The sequence below is a fragment of the Culex pipiens genome, chromosome 1 (assembly GCF_016801865.2).
Source record: "Culex pipiens pallens isolate TS chromosome 1, TS_CPP_V2, whole genome shotgun sequence".
NCBI lineage: Eukaryota > Metazoa > Arthropoda > Insecta > Diptera > Culicidae > Culex > Culex pipiens.
The window spans coordinates 34883296-34903008 of record NC_068937.1 but is presented as its reverse complement, the minus strand read 5'-3'; the positions used below and the strand labels follow the sequence as shown (position 1 = coordinate 34903008).

At 37.2% G+C, this 19713-nt stretch overlaps 1 protein-coding gene across 2 annotated transcripts in view; it reads right to left on the bottom strand.

The window, feature by feature from the left end:
* LOC120418116 (uncharacterized) overlaps nucleotides 1-11352 on the bottom strand; it is a 152250-nt gene extending 140898 nt beyond the window's left edge. For both annotated transcript variants that reach the window (XR_008212154.1, XM_052708310.1), the window contains exon 1: nucleotides 10215-11352. The gene's annotated coding sequence lies outside the window, so the exon portion shown is untranslated. The remainder of the gene's footprint in view (nucleotides 1-10214) is intronic.
* Between the last annotated feature and the right edge of the window lie 8361 nt (nucleotides 11353-19713).

The window sequence follows — 19713 nt, the reverse complement described above, 5'->3', positions numbered from 1 at the left end:
GGAATTCCCTGCAAAGGATACTCTGAAAAGGATACTCAGCAGCAGCTGGAATGGCTTGGGCTCTTCTCTCGCAGTTACACTCTCCAGCCTGCGTCCTTGTCTCTCGCTCCCCGAGCCGATCGCATCCAAAGAAGTCTGCTCCGTGTATCCGCTAGGCCAGCCTCACGAAAACACCCTCGTACACTACACACAAACACTGTGGTACGGATGTGGAAAGACGATGGCAATTTTTTTTCTAATTTTTCCTTTGCCAGTTGCTAACAACAGCCAGTTGTAAAAACTTAATGTGAGATGGATCACTACCACATTTACTTTAAACGAAGCTCACAATTTCTAGAGTTTTTTTTTATTAGGTCCTATAAACATATGAAAGACAATAGTTTATTGGTCCTTTTCAAAAAAAAAACTCTGGATTTGAATCATCACTCAAATTGGAAAATTTGGGAGGATGACACAGTTGCAGTCATATCCCCTAGCGCAATGACAAAAACTTCACTAGATAAGTTTCGTCTCCCGTCAGACGATCAAGAATAATAAAATAAGACAATTGACCGCGTCTCATCGCAACATTTTCGTTCAAAAACCATTGAATCTCAAAAACTGAGGTCAAAATCCACCCTATCGACGTTGCAACTACTCTTATCCAACTCTTCCACCAAAAAGAAAACACTTCTATCGCGGAAAACTTGCGAAAAATCGAAATAATTTAGAGCACTCCACGACCGCACTTCGAACCGTCAACACAGGGTGACACCCTCGGGGTATTATATTATGCCAAATAAACAAACAAACTCGCACAAACAAACAAAGCAATCAAACTGTAAAAAAGTGCGAGTTTGTTTGTTTGTCGTAGTATAATATCTCAACAAATAATAAACACTTAGAACTTGACCCCTTCCCACCCAGATTTTTTACGCTTTACATTATTACTAGACACTGAATTGAACAAAATTGATGAAATTTTAATGGCTGACGAAACCATTCTACATAGAGCAGTGCAGGTTGAAAAATGGAATGGTATATATATTATTATATTATTTTGAAGTTAAAAATTAGTGGTGCTTTGGAGTAACCATGGGCGTTAAAGGGTTAACCTTTGACAGGGATGAAAGTTCTTGAAAAACTTAGTGTTATCAAAACCATTTCATCCGAACCTCGTTCATATGGTCATATGGTTACAGCAAAACTTTTGCAGTGCTTAACTAAACTTGATAAGACCGATTCTTAGCGAAGCTACACCAAAATGTCACTTTTTTCAATTTCAGTGTGTTTTTATTTTTTACATGGAAGATTTCATTTTTATTTTTATTCAATAATTCCAATGTGTTTTGAATGCGTTTTCATACCTTAAAAGCCAGAAATATTGAGCAAATATGGTCTGCAAGCCATTGAATAGGAGAGGAGTTTTTTTCATAAATCTGCTCCTTTCGTTGTCCCGTCACGCAAAGATATGCCTGGCAAAAACTCAAATTTCAACCAATTTGTTCAGATCAAGAAGCAAAAGATTCGTTTTTCAATTTGTGATAATGTGTAGAAGAGCAACAGTTTTACAAAATCAAAGTGGCAAAACTGTAGCGATTGTTGTAATGTGCCTTTTAAAAGTCCTGTTTTACGATGTTGTCCCGTCACGCTACATTTTCATTTCAGGGGAAGCACAGGTACTTTATGGTTCATTCTACATGATATTTCTTTGTAGGAAAATCAATTATCTTTCCAAATATGTAATAACATTGGGGGGGTTCTCCTTTTATTTTGCCACCACAGCCAAAACGCTGAAATAAACTTGAGATTTTTTTTTAGAGGAGCCAAATAATCGGTCATAATATCAAATTAAGACTCAAGACAGACAGATTTTTGCTCATTATGAGTCAATATTTATAGATCTCAGAGGTCTGACTAAGAAGTTAATTTTTCGTGATTTTATAGCCTTTCCTAAGTGAGGAAGGTAAAAGGCGGAAAAGTGACATTTCCAAACATGGTGTCATCTAATTTGTTTAATTTTCAAAATAGTTTCCACGAGCTCAGGCATTTTTGGACAGGCATGGAATATCTATACATTAGAAACCAACAGTTCCGATTCCAATCGGACCTAGCCCTACGAAACTTTTCGGAACCGATTAGCTCACTCGGAAAGTATAGTGGAAGGGGGTAAGCGTGCCAGCAAATTATATTGGCAGCAGATAATTTTATGAGCTCATATATTTTGTGGATTCTGAAGAGATTTTCCCCCCCAAAGCTAAATTGGTTGGGGGTGGGGATGGCGTCACGCTGTGTGCCAGGAGAAAGTTTCCCGCGCTCCAAGAGTGGGTTAGGGAAATTCTCAATTGGTTGATGCTTTCTGCGGAGCTTTTGGGGGGGACTCAATGCTATCGACGACTCTAGATCGACGGTATGGGGGGAGATTTAAGTACGCGTTTAATTATAAGAACAAATTGACGTAGCGGGGTTGAGGCCTTGAATTCGAGTGGCAGTCGCCGGGCGGAAAGTTTAATTAACACAGTTTGGTGTAGTTGCTTCCAGCGGGAAAGTGTGTACGGTGTACGTACATTTTAATGAATATTTCATTGTTATGGCAATTGATTGGAAGCGAGCAGCAGCGGCGTTAGTCAAACTAAATTGTTGGGGATTTTACGATGGTGAGTTATAATTTACAACCATGCGTGCAAATTGCATGCAGATCGAGTTGGACAAACTCAATTTGCAAACTTTGGACATGCTGTGATGAGCTGTGTAGCTAGCAAAAATGATGAATACTAATTTATGCAATGTAATCTCATGGGTTAGTTTAATTCTGGGAAAGTTTTAATTGAACATCTATTCAAAGCCACAAAATTTCAATTTTTAAATTTGTCTTAAAAACTCAACCCGAAAAAAATACAAAAACTCACGTTCAACAGCTCAATGCTTGTTTAATTAAGCAGATTTCACAGAACAAATCACATCACTTTGCTCGAGCATTATTCGGCAAACTTTTCAGACAAAGTTCGACCCCTGATTTGCTACAAACAATCGAAATCTCGTTCCCAGAACCGTCGTCCTCGTACACTAACTTTGCACATAAAAATAACTATCCAAAATCACTTTCCAATTCCACTCGAAATAAATTCCCACCGGGTAATGTTCTGGCTGGCACGCCTCGGGGTGGGTCTGCACCGTGCCACCGAGAGAAATAAGGGATAAAGGACTGCGAAGCAATCACAAATCAAACCAGATGTTTTACCACATTGAAACTGGCTGCTGTGCAGAGGCTCTCAGTCTGGCAGCACTGCTTTCTTTGAGGGGAGGAAAAACGAACATCGAAAACAGCGCTGGGAATTTGAGACCGGGGCGAGTCGTCTTGGTGCCAAGTGGAATTTGGAATTCTTGCAAGCGGAGTTTCCAACATTTTCGCACGTGCACCACACCGCCGGTTGGGTTCGACAAGGTATATACAAGAAAAGTTTATGACTGGTGCTCTAGCTGCTAACTGGAGTAAGAGCCGTAAGTCATAAGGTAACGAGCGATTTAAACTATTGTGTTTATCGATACTGTTTTGATGCTTTGTGAACGCTACACTAAAATTTGACCATTTTTGCGTCCATAACAGAGCATAATGATTGTATACAGGCTAACTGTAATCAATTCCAAGTTTAACTCGTAAAATCTGTGTTTTTTGGTTTGAGGAATTTTGAAGTACTTTCAAGATATTTAAGTTTCAGTAAACAACTTTGCCGAAAACTGAAAAGAGATTCGTCCACTCTGAAGACCACTATCGCCCCTCAAATTATTTTTTTTCGTTCTAGCGACATGCCAATTTTCCGTAACACATAGTTCTCACAGTTGAACCAAGTGACAGAATTATGTTTACTTTGTCGATTTAAATAAAAATAAACTTATATAAACCACCCATGGTTGCACTATGGGGTATTTCCATATAGGCGAGCGGCCAAAAATATTTTTTTGCTTTTTTGTGACTTTTTTGTGTTGTTTGTACTTAGTATAATGAAAACAAATGAATTTTGATATTTTTCCAAAAAAAAGTTTGATTTTCGATTTTTTCATATATTTGAGGCCACATGCATTAAAGTGGTGAATTTTAATATTCTTGCTCTGTCTATTTGATGCACGGAATGGCGGTTTATGCTATGTTAAAGTTTCTGATTTAAGTTCAATCTCCCTCCCCTTCTTCTTGAGTTAAAATCCACCTCTCTTTGAAGACCCCCCATCCTCCCCTTCCAATTAAAATTTGATTTTTGCGGTGTTTTAGAATTTTAGACGGTTTATTTTATGGATTCTCGTCCACGTTTTTTGTTGATCCACTTGCAAAATTCACGTTTTCCACGATAAATTCTTCTAAATCAAAATCACTATGTAACCGATTGTCGTTAGATTACTTAAAATATGAACTTCTTCTATTGGCTTTTGTATATCTCGTTTTGAAGCTACAGAACAACATGCGTAGTTTTTCCTCTGTGGGTTTTCCCTGAGTTGATCATGTGATGCTTCTGCAATGTTGTAATTCTTACAAATATACTCGAAAGCAGTTCTCACGTTTTCAGAATAGTGCTTCGTTATATCGTACAGGGACACTACGGTATTATTATCCATACTTTCAAAAGAACACAACCTCGAACTGATATGAATATTCGACGAATCGTTTCTGTAAAATACTTAGAATAGGAATTTCTAATTTTATTAAATGTACCTAAGTACCAACAAAGTCATGAATATCAAATCAATTTCAAAACATACATAGCAGGTACGTCATTTCTGCCTCCGCAGGTAAAGAATGTGATTTTAACCAAGCGTATACGCGAAATCATTAATTTTCTTGCATGAATCAAAATGTTCAAAATGGCATAACTCAAAAAGTGCACATAAGTGCACTTTGAAATTTGGAGACAAGTTAGGACATGGTTCAAATTTTAAGCTGCAAAATTTTCAGATCGCACAAATGCACACAAAAAAAGTACTCCATTAACAAAGTTGAAAAAAACTAAATTTTGAATAAAAATCCATCTTTTTTGATTTTTATTATTTTTTTTAGCCTGTAAAAGTGTGTTTTGTTAAATGTTATTGAAAAGTTGAATCAATTACCTTTCTGAATATATATGATTATGCAGGAAAAAATACATAACCAGCTACACAGTACAACTATGAAAAATAATCATTTTTTTTGTCAAAAAACATGTTTTTTCTTACCATTTTTGCCTTTGAAGGTCTGCAATTCAGTGAATTTTGAACCTACAACTTTCAAACTCTGGATTTTTCTTAGTCAGAATGTTTATTTTCGAAAAAAAATACCAAAAAAATTATTAGAGTATGTCGGTTTTTCGATTTATGGCCGCCTGAAACCCCATAGTGGGTTGGTGCCTTCCTCACTCTTAACCATAATAACCAACAATGGGATTCGGACACAAATTTCACCTTTTTTTAGATCCGGAATAAATAATAAAAATATAAAGGATACTAAGTTCATAAATATCACTTAAGTGGTCATAGCTTGAAGCAGGGTTGCCAGATATTTAAACTTTTGGACTCGTTGAAAAGGTCTTTCGATAACCTAACCAACGATGGGTCGGATGATGAATGATGACATAGTTAACAAGCTTATAAGTGCGATCCGGATATAGGCGAAAACACATTTTTATACATAACTTTTGAACTACTTATCGAAACTTCATAAAAATCAATAGGAACTTACCGCATCAAATTCCCAAATCTGACCAAAATTTTTCCATCAATCAAATGGATTTTCTTCATAGTTTGTACAAATGATAAGACTTTCAGTAGGAGAGGGAAGATTCACTCTTTATTGTAAAGTTGTATTATGTGTTGATTAAAATATATTAGGCTGTTGCAAATATTTTTTTGCATTTTATGTCCAACGACTCGAGAAGGGGGGGGGGGGGGTATAAAAATACTAAAATTGCAATTACAAGCCATGATATTGACATTTGAATAAAAAAAAACATTTGTAAAAATTCTAATGCTCATAACTTTGCAAAAATATATATCGATGTTGACAGTATTTTCAAAAGAAAATATTTTAATTTTAGAATTAGGACTGTAATAAGGAAGTGGTCCATGGTCGCTGGCAATGTTACGATTTTTTAACTTAAGTACTTATGTCTCCCCGATACCAACAGATATACCAGTTGCCAAAACTTTTTAAATCACCTATCCTAAGATATATAGTAGGAGAATACCACTGTTTTTGCCTTCCTCACATTACTGAGGAAAGGCTATAAAATCACTTGAAAAATGAACTTCATTATTTGACCTCTTAGACCCACCTTCACGTATACATATCGACTCAGAATCAAATTCTGAGCAAATCGTCAGCTGTGTGCTATCTTGTGACATAGACCATTTTGGTCGAAAATGAGTTAATGATGACGTTTTGCTATACTTAACAAACACTACAAGATGCTTTAACCCGATTTTGGATACTCGCTTCCGTTTTCCGGATATCGCAATACACACTTGTGACATAGACCAATTTATCATCAAAATGATCGTGCACACTTGTGACACGTCATACATGTTGTTGGAAAATGTGGAAAATTTTGCTTGTTTTTCACAAATTTATGTTGATACACATTTTCTGAAGGCAATGTAATTTTTTGTTTTTGAAAATATACTGATTAAGTCGATTAAACCATTGATTTGAGCTTATTTTAGTTTGTATGGGAATTCTGTGCACACTTGTGACACGTAGTACAATTTCACTTTCGAAGCACACTTGTGACACGTGCTTTTCAGATTTTTAATTACATAATTTACTGTATCTTTTAACTGGTGTAACCAAATAAGTTGAAACTTGGAGCGTTTGTTAAGCGATAGTATACGAACCGATTGCTTCAAAAAGTTTGGCTCTACCATTCATAGTTTTGAAAATATTTATCATCAAACTTTAAAAATCGATTTTCTCTAAAAGTACTAAATGGTCGTGTGTCACAAGATAGCACACAGCTGACGAAATGTCTGTTTGGATGTGTGTAGGCGGGAGGACAAAAAATTGTCACTCGATTATCTCCGCATTCGATCCGTCTTGGGGTCCCATAAGTCTCTGTTTAAAATCAGCAAGTTTAGTTGAGTACTTCAAAAATTATGCTAAAAAACGATCATGACTACATTTAAGAAGATTGTAAAAGGGTGGTTTTTGTTAGAAAACCCGTCTTAATATACATTTTTAGAAAGGTATTGAAAAGGTATTGAACCTTTCTAACGAGTCCAAAACATTGAAGATCTGACAACCCTATCAAAAGTTATGAGCACTTAAGTGGTTATTATACACTTTTTTGATGCCGAATCTCAGATATTTTGATTAAAATGATGTCCTTATTAATCATGCTACCCATCTTTAGATGTGTAATCAAAAGACCTTTCCAATGAGTGCAATAAAAGTATAATAGTATCGGGAAGGCACTAACCACCTTAAGGTGGATTAAGCAATATTTTTATCCATTAAGTTCTTCATTTTGTGTCTGCCTGTGTGGATCAATCGGACCGCGCACTGGACTCACAATCCAGAGGTCGCCGGTTCGAATCCCGAGGCGGACGCAAAAAATTCTAAGTGTTAATATAGGTATTCGGTGCCCTCTCCCCGTGCCCATACCTTCACACTTAGGAGACCCGGGAGGCGGAGTCTTGTCGCAAAAAGAACGATACACGCCTGTGGAACCGTAGACGAAACCGCAAGGTTTAAGAGGGCCACATTATAAGGTGTTACGTCGATTCCGTTTCTTCATTTTTGACGATCTACAAAATAAACAATTTAAAGGGTGCACAGCAACAAAGGATGTTGTTGTCATCTTATTCCAAAATTGTTGAAATTAAGGACCCAATTCTGCAACAATCTGATTGTCAAAACAGACGAACATTGCTGTATATATATCTGTAGACAGTACTTTGGTGGATGAATCAAAAATGTAACCGATGGTCTAGTTGATGTGCACCGTTAAACATTTTAATTAGATGCAGTGTTTATTAAATAGAAAAATCAGTGCAGATTTGGAAATATTTAAGAATAAAATTAATTTATTGAACTCAATCTTTTAATTAAAAAAAAGAGGCTTCTATGCTCTCTTATGCTAACTAGGTAGGAATCCCAGCAAGCTTAGTACAAGAGAGCACAGAGGCATCGATTTGTCTGAACCAAATTTGCTAAAAAAATTATTAGGACCAAACAATTCAATATCCCTACTAACTTAATCTTAAAATTTAAAACTGACATAGAAAATTGTTCGTAGCGTTTCCAATTTGAATCCAGAATCAGAAATCAGATCTTCTATAATGGAAAAAATCGCAAAGTTGATATTTGTATGTATATCAAAGTTAAACAGCTGCATAGCAACGAATGACAACCAAGCAAGTTGTCTAAATTGATTACAGATAACGGCAGTGATGGCATAGGTATCTACAATCAACTTAACTTTGGTTTTTACTTTCTACGGAAGCAATCACCAAGGTTGTAGGATGTCAATCAAATATCGGACCCAGTTTGCTACGATTTTTTGGCAACATTATATTGACTAGGGGAAATATACCCTTTCTAATCAAACACCTATCTTCTTCATATGAAGAGTTTGATGCTCGATTATAGCCAAAAATACTATTTAGGCTATAAACTTACCAGCAACAGCACCGCCTCAAGTAGGCACGCAAATTTACTGGCCGAAAAGATCATATTTAATGCACTTTTGATCATAATTTCTATTTTGCGAGACCATTTCTCGTCATTTTGAGCAGCACATAAGATATAAAATATCTTCCAACCACCGGCAACATGTTCTTTTGCACATTAGTTAGTCACTTACTTGAAAAACAATCCCGAAACATGTAAATAATTAGCAAGCTCCATCAAAAAAACAAACGCGCCAAGTCTTTTGACGTTTAGATTTTGACGACCCATTCCAATCGAAGGCTGAAGAAAATCGAGCGAAAAGCGAAGGCAAATAAAGAAGAAAGGGTGGCCACCAACACCACCATTAGCGCCTGTTGGAGTGAGCCACTGATGCCAGGAAATTTTCTCTATAAATGCTACTTTTCGTGAGTGTTCGCTTAAAATTTCATCATTTTTTGGATGAAAAAAGAACTAAGCTGAAAATAGGAAAATGGGCGTGGCCCAATGCACTCTACTGATTAGAATGCATTTGGAAAATATTTTTTTTAAATGCTTGTAAAAGGAATAGCATAATTTTCAATAAAAGTGAAAATACACAGAAATGTTCACAAAAAGTTGCTCTACTCGTTGGTGTACTTGGTTTTGGTATATTTCAAGGAACACTCCAGATTATCCAGCATCATTCAAACAAGACCGCTTATTATGCTTAAAATGAGTATATTTCCCCTATGTTGACAGGGTCAGAAGTGACAGTTATGAGTAGGCTGATTGTAATGCGTAGGTTGTTTGCAAATAGGCTATAAGTATTTTTCTAAACAACTAGATGTTTGATTGATATCGTACCATCTTGTAGATTGCTTCCGTAACAACCTAACTAAAGTTGATTGTAGTTGAACCAAGGTAGTCCAAACAACTTGAAAATTCTAAGTTAAGTGATTGCAGAAAGGCCATAAGTTGTAATGTGCAAGTTTCTTCTGTTCTTTACATACACCCATAGGAAAAATATATCAAAATCTGTCATAGTGGATTTCATACAAAAAATGTAACCTTTCATAACAGATTTTGCAGCAATTTTTTTTCGTGGAATTTCGATAATAGAGTCAAGACTGTATTGATACCAAGTTTTGCTATCCGTATTGGCTAAAAAATCGAAGGGCTAAAATTCTCACATGGTTAAGGATTCCGTCCTATTTCCATCCAGTTTGCTGTTTTCACCAATTTTCACAAAATGTGTTTAACCTTTCAGCAAACTGAAAAAAAAAGCTTGGGAAGAAGATGCCTGATATTTGACCCCTCCGAAAGCTGTTTCTTTCATTGTGTTGAATTGATTCAAGTAATTCAGTGTAATTTGAACCGCCCAACAGATGCTCTGTATAGTTCAAAAGCGTTCATTTGTTTGGAGTAATAAAACTTTCCCCATGTTTCGTTACTGAGTGCCCAGCGACGTTCGCTAAAACTTTTTAATAAACTCCTGAAATAATGCATTTTACATTGAGAAGATTTTCCATCACGAACAGCTGTTCGTCCCAAACCGAGCTCCGCAATATCCGCTATGTAGCCCATCGTAAATACATGCATCTCAAAGTTATTCTCTGTCTGTGCTTACATTTCCCAGGATCGTTCTGCTGCTACTGTTCTCGATGTTCCTCGAACTGCTCTCTCTGCTAGACGTTTCCACCCGAAGAACTTCACGTTTTCTCGCTTGCCAAGCACGTTGCGCGTTGATGTTGATTCCTTGTGCCAACACCGAGTTCCCCCAGGGGGAAAGCACAAGCACTCTTCCGACTAAAACACACCCTCATCAATCTCCTCGTTTTTTTTTTTTTTCGTTTTCTCTTCGGTATTTTGAAACTTTTCTTCTTTCTAGAAAGTGTGAAAACTCCTCCCAAGAACAATCACAAATCCCAAATTAGCAACACTTGGGTGGAACTTTCCAATATTTTTTTTGCTTTCTCTCTTCACGATTTCGCACTTTGGCTTCCTCCCTTGGTGAACTTCACGTCTTTTATCACACTTTGACAACTATGCGCGACGTGGAGCTAAGCTTGGCAAGTTCCGAAATCAGAAATCTCTACATTTGCCAAAAGTGTATCGGATTACGACGACCTCTTTCACATTTATGAACTTGCCTTCCTTCCTTCTTATCTATTCCCATCAGGCTTGAACTTTCGCACACTTTTTGCTCCAGCTTCCTTCCCTCATCCCAAGCTTTTCCTCGGAAGAAAATTTTCGACTCCTCTGCTTGCTCGGCTTTCCAGTCGAACTCACACAATCCGCCGAAATTGGAGAGGTCACGTCCCGCGCCGACGACCTTCCGCGTGAGCTTCTACGGCATAAACTACCTTCTCGCCGGAACCACTTCTTCCAGCGCCACTCCACACTCTACCCCTCCGGAATGGTTTTGGTTTTGGTTATGTCACTTCTTGGGGCAAAAACTGACGGTGGCGCCACCCCCTCCCTCCTGCGGGTTTGGGTTGTTTTCTTTTCCCAGCACTCACACCAGCCACCCAAAATTGAGGCCCAGAATCATCTCGCCACCCCGCACTGCGCGTTCTCAGGACAGTAAAAAGGCTTGAAGTTTCACCAGTGCGCGCCTGCAAGTTATGCTACTCGCACTGCACGGCGACCCCCTCCCACCATCACAAACACACACCCGCGGTCCCGCGCGGCGATCCGCAAATCTTGCTCTTATTATTCCGAAAAACTGGACCCGCCGAAAAAAACGGAACTTCCTGACCCGTGGACGACCACCAACACACACGCGACCGCATTCGGAGCGTTTCGACGAGTGACTAACGCGACGACGGGGGCATGTTGACTTTTGGGTTGGCCTCGGGAATCCGACACACCGGTGACGAAGCGATGGACTCTCGCGAGAGCAACAAGCGCTCAATTGGGGGTCAAACTCGGCGACTTGCGTGCAAGTTTGTGGGTGGCGCACGCGTGGAAGAGTGGCGTTGAGAGAGAGTGAGATTTTGGCGGGAAAATTAAAGATTCTAGTACTTCAGTTCTATGGTGCTTTAGGTGCGATGGGATAAACTTCAAATATTTTGATTTATAAATTAATAATAAATAATATAATTCTTGGCTGAGTTAGTTGGCTTGAAAGTGCAGTTCTAGTAAGATTTTCCAGAACATTTCCTGAAAAGAAATTCGATGCAGAGATATATCACAAAACAGTGCACAGTGGGCGAAATCGGACCGCATATAGTGGCTAGATGGACCAACCGCATTCTTAGCCTTTCAGCCCAAAAGAAAAAAACAAGCGCATATAGTCCTTCTTATGTGAAATAGTCTGAACCTTACGATAAAAATATTTTCAGATTTTTTAAAATCTGACCTAACATTTGAAAACGCCCAAAATGCTTATATACGAGAATCGAGGATGCTGAGCCGGATTTCAGTCGCTGCGACTTTGACCGTGTCACCGAATCCCTCAGCAGCATTGACTGGGATGACATTCTGCAAGATCAGGACTCCAATACTTCGACTACGATCTTCTACGACGTCCTTTACGAAATCGTGCGACAGTTCGTTCCCTCAAAGCGTGTCTCACGCAACCGGACTGAGAAGCTTCCATGGTGGAATGCTGATCTGCGAAATCGTCGGAACATTCTGAGGAAAGCACGTAAAAGATTGTTCAAAGCCGGCACACCAGAAAATCAAACCGCTGTCGACCGTCTGGAAATCGAGTACGAATTGCTGCAAGACTCACTCTTCCGCGATTACTTGAATCGGGTGCAAGTGGACCTGAAAGACAACCCATCGTCATTCTGGAAATACGTGAGGAGCAGGAAACGTACCAGTGTCCTTCCGACAAGGATTTCGCTCAACGGTTCCACCGCTGAGAATCCGGAGGACGCTGCAAACGTCTTTGCCGACTTCTTCAGTAGCGTGTACGAGGCGGATGCACCTTCTGCTTCGACCGATTATTTGAACGACCTTCCAACATATGATATCTATTTTCCTCAACCAGAGTTCTCACAAGCAGACGTAAAATCCGCCCTGAACGCTGTCGATCCATCGAAAGGTGCCGGTCCTGATCGGCTCCCACCTTCCTTCATCAAACGGCTATCTGAGCATTTAGCTAAACCAGTCAGCGTAATTTTCAACCGCTCTCTGTCTGAAGGAACTTTTCCCGACGAATGGAAACTTGCAGCGATCACACCCATTCACAAAACCGGTAGTACTACGGCTGCTGAAAACTACAGGCCAATCTCCATCCTGTCCTGCCTGCCCAAAGTTTTCGAGGTGCTTATCCACGAGGGAATGTACTCTGCCGCCCAGGTAGTAATTTCCGAGTTCCAGCACGGTTTTGTCAAAAAACGGTCCACGGTATCCAACCTGATGGCGTACGTCAGCGCACTGAATGAAAACCTCGAAAAGTTCAAGCAAACTGACGCGATCTACTTCGACTTCGCCAAAGCGTTCGACAAGGTACCCCACACGCTTATTATCGCTAAGTTAGACCGGCTGGGGTTCCCAAGGTGGCTGACAGCATGGATCCGTTCGTACCTTTCGAGGCGGTTTGGCTACGTCCGTCTCGGTGGCGTCCAATCGAGGAATTTCCCGATTCCATCTGGAGTCCCCCAAGGAAGCCATCTGGGACCGCTGATCTTCATTCTCTTCGTCAACGACATCTTCCAAAGATTGCAGTCTCAAAAACTGCTGTATGCTGATGACTTGAAGATCTTCCGTACCGTGGCGTCCACCATTGATTGCGTCGCTCTTCAACAGGACATCGACGCGATTCAGGAGTGGTGTAATCTCAACGGAATGAAGGTGAACCCCAGCAAATGTAAAAGTATCAGCTTCACCAGATCACCCGCTCCAATTCGGTACGATTACACCTTCGACCGCCACGAAATGGAAATGGATCGAATGAATTGAATTTTGGTGAATTTTCTGTCAATAAATAAAATTGTAAATTTCGGGTAAAAGGCATTTTTTGATCATTTATAAATGTTTTTCATCTCGAACAACAACAACGGCATGACCGTAGATTGACATATCTTTCAATTTTATGAAGTTTGATATGTCGGATAATAGGGTTTCTCTCATATTCCGGAAGTGTCCCCAAGGGGCCACCGGTAACTGGTTCCAGATTGGCTAGGATGGCTCAACGAACAACGGCATTACCAAAGATGGACATATCCTTCAATTTCATGGAGTTTGATGTGCAACATGATGGATTTTCACCAAAAAAGTCAAGTTGGCCGTTCATCGGGTACCCGGAAGCCGGTCCACTAACACTCCAGAGTGGTTCTGGCAATAGTGTTTTGTGTTTTTAGTAAGTTTTATGGATCAATTTCAACTATCATGAGAGTATTGGTATCACATATATGTGAAAAACATTAAAATATGAACTTTTCGGATGTTCCGGATTTCCGGAACCGGTAGGTCACCTGGCCCTGATATTAATATTTGAGGTCAAAGTACTTTTTCGGTTGTAGCCGATTCCCGGTGCCACAGTGACCAAATCCGGTTTTCCAGGTCGGTTTCGGAAAGGGGACGTTCTAAGCTTTCATTTGTGACCAAAAGAACCGGAATCGGTCAAAAACTGGATTATTGACGTTTTTTTAAAGTTTGGGGTCGAAAAGGACCCCAATACCTTATGTGTGATTTTTTTTAATATCAAGAGAAGGTTAAAAAATCTTGAAGTTTCAGTAAGTTGACTAAAAAACATCAATAAAACTCAAAACTTAATGCTAATTTCCAAAAAACGAACTTAAAAACTAATATAGAAAATAAAACAAAAAACTTAAATTTCTCAGTTTTATAACCTCAAAGTAAAAAGTCTATTTGTAGAAAGGTGGTTCTCTGACTTATTGCAAAAATAACTCGATATATTTTAACTTATAATTCTATGTTTTTGATGTTTGTATTTTTGGAACATTTCCAAATAATAGTCGTGATTATAAAAAAAAACAAAAATCTAAAATTTAAAATGAATCAACAAGAGGAGGGGAACAAAAACATAGAAAAACTTTTTATGATATTCAACCTATCCAAGAGTGCAACCTTAGTTTGCAAACTATTTCAACAGTTGTTTAAGCTTTTATCAGACTGAAAATTGTTGCTGGAACTGTTGTTCAACAAGTATGCTAGCTGTGAACTGAAGGTCGAGTCAGCAATATCTAAAAATGATATTCGAAGACATTTGTTTGGTGTTTTAGAAATAATGTTTATTCAGAAATTGGCAAAGATAGAAAATATATTTTGAAAAATCAGATAAAAAAACCTAATATTTTGACCAAAAAAGATTCAAATTAAAATCACTTTGTATTTTCATTAACAATCTTAAGGATTCGTACAAAAATTACGTCCATAAATTGGGGGAGGGGGCGCGGGGTCTTGGGTTTGTGACAGAGGATGCACATTGTACATTCATTGATTTTTTGCATTTTTCAGTCAATGGAATAAGCGTTTTTAAGTATAATGCATTTCGTGACACTTGATGCAAATCACGTTTTTGAAACTTGGTTTGATTTGTAGAGAACTGCAAACATAACAAAATGAATTTAAGGCCCTCTTAAAATTGATGCGAAAAATTAAGGGGAAGGGAATAAATTTGAAACCTAAGTAATTCATGTTGAAAACAACAGCAGCAAAACAAATTTCAGTTATTTTCCCAACCTTTGAATGTTTTTTTGGGAATTGTCATGGAATTTGATGACTTTTTTACAATTGAAGCAATGCACTTTCGGCAATCTATACTCATTAACTTTTCCTCTAACTATCCCCTTTCTATAGCAATTTTGTTGGGTTTTTTTTTCTTGAACTTTTTCCTACTTGTGATTAGCCTTTAGAATAACCAATTGTGTCGAAAGACAAATTTATTAACACATAGGACCTCCAAATCTCTATTAGGTTTAACTGCAAAACAAATTGTGAATTGATTATTTACTTAATAAAAACTGAATTGAAAATTGAAAACCAATCTATACTCATTTCCGATACAAGAAAAACAAAAACTTATTTTCCAATACCATGCTTTTCTGTTAACCCACTAAATCTTTCAGGAAATTATCTTGTGTAATTTTGCAAAGTATTTGATAAGCAAACAAATTATGCAATGTCATTAACTAAACCTAAAAAAAATGAAAAAAGTCCTTATGAAGTGGTTGAACAAGAATTCTTTAAAAGTATCAAAATCTCAAAAACAACCCATGTTCGATCCAGTTTCCAGTTTTTACTACCTGACCCAGCAAAACACACCCAATTTTGGGGGACTCCCCCTCGAAACAACCCCGCCAGGAGCTGGTGACATCGAAAATAAATTGCGAATTAAATTGCCGTTTCTTTCTTCCCGACACGACACAGCTCGGTGTGGAAAGCTTTCCAAATCTGCAAGGGGGAGCCTTTTCCCCTTCGAAAAAAGAAAAAAAGAAGTGTGTACTAATAACTGAGTGCCTATGTGTGTGTGTGCAAGTTCAAAAGGCTTTTTGTTTAGTGTAAGAATCTCGGAAAAGCTCCGAAAGCAAACTTTTGACACCCAATTAAGTTTTCGACGCTCGACAGAGCCAACTGAGAGAAGATTTCAACGAGTAATGAATTAGGTAAAGTTACGACACTACACACTGTTGACACTTTGAAGCTTTTCGTTTGCTTTTCGTGTCGGAGTTTGCAAATTGTATCGATTTGTGTGCTTTCCGAACAAGTTTAATGAGTACAGAGAATCCTCTTTTTACGCGGTGGCGTAACGCTTTTTGTTTCGTAGATTTCTCTAGAACCATACAATATGTTTGCAAGCTTCAAAAAGCGTTTTGTAGATCTGAACAAAACCTACAAATTGCTTTTAAAACATTGCAAAATTGTTGGGTCGTTCCTGAGAAATCGACAAATTAGAAAAACGTAACGCACCGCGTAAAAAGAGGTTCCACTGTATAACGTGCTGTGAATCGTCGAAAAACAAATTAAATTCAATTAATTATGACATGCTTGCTTAAACTTAAGTTTTGATCGAAATTGAAGTTTAAGTCAGATAACCGGTTACTATATCTACAACCCAGCACCCACAGTTTGTGTACTTCTATATATTTGCACTAATTAATTTATTTACCCAACTCGCGCGCCACACGATAAACACCATAAATTTCCGCCCGCAAAACTTTCCCCCTAATCGTTGCCACATTACAAACAAGACTGCCAACAACAACCAACCACCACCCCTCTTCTTAATTTGGTGGAAGTGAACCTTGTCCAACGATGGCGTTGTTTATGGAAGCGATCGCACCGACCTCCGTCTTGCTGCTGTTCATCAACCTGGGCTCCAAGCCCAAAATTCATACACCGCATATTTATACTTTCAATAAAAGCATAAATAAGACGCGCAAGATAATAGCACGGGCGAGATTAACAACAACTGATATGATAAACTTTTCCTTTTTCCAAAAGGCTCAAGCTGAAGAATGGCAGGGCTGGGAAAAGGAGCAAGCTGCTAGAAAAAGGAGGAAGGAAGTGCAGAGATGGGATTTTTTTTTACAAATATCATTACTAAAAAATAAAAATTAAATTGTTGCCATTTGCATCGAATAAATTTCAATAAAATAGCAATACTAATAAGATTATTTTATGGTCATTTTATTATGTGATGTTTTGATTATTTTCTTTTTGCACATCGTCGTTATCATGCTATCTTGTCGCATGTGCATTTTAGGCCAAATTGAGTTAAGGACGCGATTTTATGCAGCTCACAAAGCCTTACATGACCTTCACAGATCCCTTAAATTTGATTTCAACACTGAGATATTCAATAAATAAAAACCGATAAAAAAAACAATAATCTTTTCGCCAATAATAAATGATAACTCATTTTTTAAATCTTTCTTCAATCGATTAATTCAACCATATCATGTTAAATTTTTAATGCTTTCACAAAAAATATATTTTTTGAAAATCTAGTAAGTTTTTTGATTTTTCTTACTTTATTAAAATATTTTTGTAAATTTCTAAAATTTTCACAAAAAACCGTAGTTTTCAAAAGTACTCAAAATTTTCATAATTTGTCATATGGTTATCAAAAGATTGAAATTTCGTTTGCTCTTTCAATTTATTAGAGTTTTCTTTTTATTTAAATACCTAAATTTTCACAAATTACCGTATTTTCTCGAAAATACTAAAATTATCAAAATATGGTTATCAAACGAAACGAAATTTTGCATGCTTCATACATACCTTCAAATTGTGTATGCTTCATATCACAATTTTACGTCGTTTGATACCCATATTATTTTGAAAATTTGAGTATTTTTTAAAAAATACAGTAATTTGTGAAAACTTTTACTATTTTTATTTGAGTATTTTTTAAAAAATACAGTAATTTGTGAAAACTTTACTATTTTTCAAAAAAAATCTAATTAAGTGAAAAAGCATATAATTTTGCTTCGTTTGATACCCATATTGCAAATTTAGAAAATTTGAATATTTTCGAAAAAAAAAACATTTTTTTGTCATGTTTTAAATAATGAATTTTTAACACGCTATGATTTATTACAAAAAAAAAAGTATTTTGTAATGATCCAAAATAAACTCAGAAAAAATCGAAAACATTTTGTTTTGTTTTATTTGGAATATAAAGAGTGCTGTTTTAAAACTAAAGCCACATTTTAGAAAAAAGAATGTTTTTTTTATTTTAACTAATTGTCTTTCACCAAATATTTATCAAGAGATCAGAAAACTTTTTAACAAATTTAATTTTTGGGCAATATTGATCCTCACTTTGGTTGGTTAATCCTTGCAAAAATTGAAAATGTTGGAAAATTAGTTTTTCTAAGAGTTACAATTTTAATCCTGAATTTTCAGTCGACGAACTCTTAAAAACTGTGAATCTGATTTATTCTAAATAATGTATTATTGTAAAACAGTAAGAATTATTGAATGTCATGTTTTCACAAAGCTACTGTAAAAAACAAAATTCTTTGTTTTTGGCTCTCGTTTTCATCAGTAAAATTTTACGCCTTTTTAGTGTTTTTTTCGATGAAAAATACGTTTTTTCGGAATTCTGAGTATGCCATCAAATCAGGCGTACAATTTTACATAAAAGTCCCTTTTACACCAAATTTCTATCTCATCACCGTTTCAGGCTGCAAATTATTGAAAAACACCTCTTTTACGCATGTTCAAAAATGAAAGGGGTCGTACCACCCCTCCGTCACGAGATATCAAAAAACGGACCTCGGATTCGTGATCAGGGACAAAAGTTACCCTTTAGGACATAGTTTCACGGAAATCGAAGAGGGTTTGGGGCAATTTTTCCCGATTTCGGGGCAATTTTTCCCGATTTCGTGTGAGTTGGTAGAGAATTACCCATTTACATATCGAATCAGAATTAAATTCTAAGCAAATGTCTTTGTATGTGATGGATCTTGATCAAAATAATTGCACTTGATTATCTGAGTTGTTGAAAATTTGGTAGGTTGAATATTACCTCTTTTTTGAGTAATATTACCTAAAACATGTGTAAAAATGTGATGAATGTTCACCAGAAACTGATGAAAATTTATTTTTGACACAAAATCTGTAACCATTTCCTGATGAATATTACCATCATTTTTTTCTGCGTGGCTAAACCATTTTTGACCGTTTTGGTCTCATTCGATCTGTCTTTGGGTAAAAAAAAATAAAAAAATAATAATAAATTTTAGTGTTATAATTTTGTAAGAAAATCCCACATTTTAAAAAGAAATTTACAAGATCAACGAGCCCAAAACATTAAAGATCTGACAACCCTACCAAAAGTTATAAGCACTTAAGTGATGTTCTCTGAATTTTGATTTTGCTGCTGTTTTTTTTTTCGTCTGAATTTTTATTTATTTCCTTAATTTCCCAACCCTGGATTTCAAATACACGCTGTAGCCCAACCACGACAACAAAGCTGGCTTCGTTCGCCAACCGGAAGGCCGGGGCTGATGATGCGATTTAATCTTTGCGTGAGGCCTTGCAAAACACGCGCTACACGGACTTGGATGGTAGCAAGCAATAGCCTGGAAGATGTGTCTACCGCGCCAAGAACTGGAAGGACGCCAAACGCACCAAGGAAAAGCCGCGTACATTGTATTTACAGCAGGGAAAGTTAGCAACATTGTCCTTAATAGCTTTTCTCG